Source organism: Pleurodeles waltl, chromosome 12 (assembly GCF_031143425.1).
Source record: "Pleurodeles waltl isolate 20211129_DDA chromosome 12, aPleWal1.hap1.20221129, whole genome shotgun sequence".
Classification (NCBI taxonomy): Eukaryota; Metazoa; Chordata; class Amphibia; order Caudata; family Salamandridae; genus Pleurodeles; species Pleurodeles waltl.
In genome coordinates, this window is record NC_090451.1 from 125,426,960 (window position 1) to 125,427,790 (window position 831).

The 831-nt window shown below is 42.6% G+C and overlaps 1 non-coding gene across 1 annotated transcript; it reads right to left on the minus strand.

Annotated features, from left to right (window-relative positions):
* Nucleotides 1-522: 522 nt before the first annotated feature.
* Nucleotides 523-604, minus strand: TRNAS-UGA (transfer RNA serine (anticodon UGA)). The gene has a single exon. It is a non-coding gene; the product is annotated as a tRNA-Ser (tRNA).
* Nucleotides 605-831: the final 227 nt, after the last annotated feature.

Genomic DNA, 831 nt, shown 5'->3' on the forward strand with positions numbered 1-831 from the left:
CTAAGTGAGGAGACTCAGGGTTTCGGTGCTCATGAAGTGCACAGACACACAGAAAGCTGACGGTAGCGTGTCCGAGCGCTCTAAGGCGCTGGATTAAGGCTCCAGTCTCTTTGGAGGCGTGGGTTCAAATCCCACCGCTGCCAGAGATGGATTTTTACAGATCTTAATGACGCATCTCCCTTCTGACCCTTCAATTTGCATAAACAGTGACTCTACCAATAGGTCCCTAATTTTAAAACTATTTTACAGTCTCCTTCTAAGTAAACTCCTAAACCGTGGACTCCAAGAAATCGGCTGATTGGCGCTGCTGTTGTTTTGCTTCATTCTGCTTAGATCACCTTCAAATGGAAGGTTTAACAAATAATTTGTTCTCCCCACGCGGTCACCCGCTCTTCTCTCTGCAAAAAAAATCGAACCTCTGTTAAATAAAGATTTTAAGTAAATTATCTATCTTCCCAAATAAAGTTGGTAAATGTGTTCTTCACAGTTATTTTAAAAATCAGGTTTAAAATAAACAAGTGAGGTAGTCAGCAGGATTCAAACCTGCGCAGGGAACCCCCAAAGGATTTCAAGCCCATCACCTTAACCACTCGGCCATAACTACCAGCTCTCATTGAGCTATATCGAAACTTTATATCACAACAAAATTGTGCAAAATGGCCGTGCAGACCTATATATGACTCCATTTAGTAGGATCTCTAACTGTGTGCAAAGGGCACATTGCTATGTTTCTGTCTAAGCTTTGCTTTAGGTCTGAGGTCTTAAGAACCAAAGCAGGCTCCACGCACACTTGCCTGCACAAAAAAACAAGCATTTGCAATGCGAAAGGTC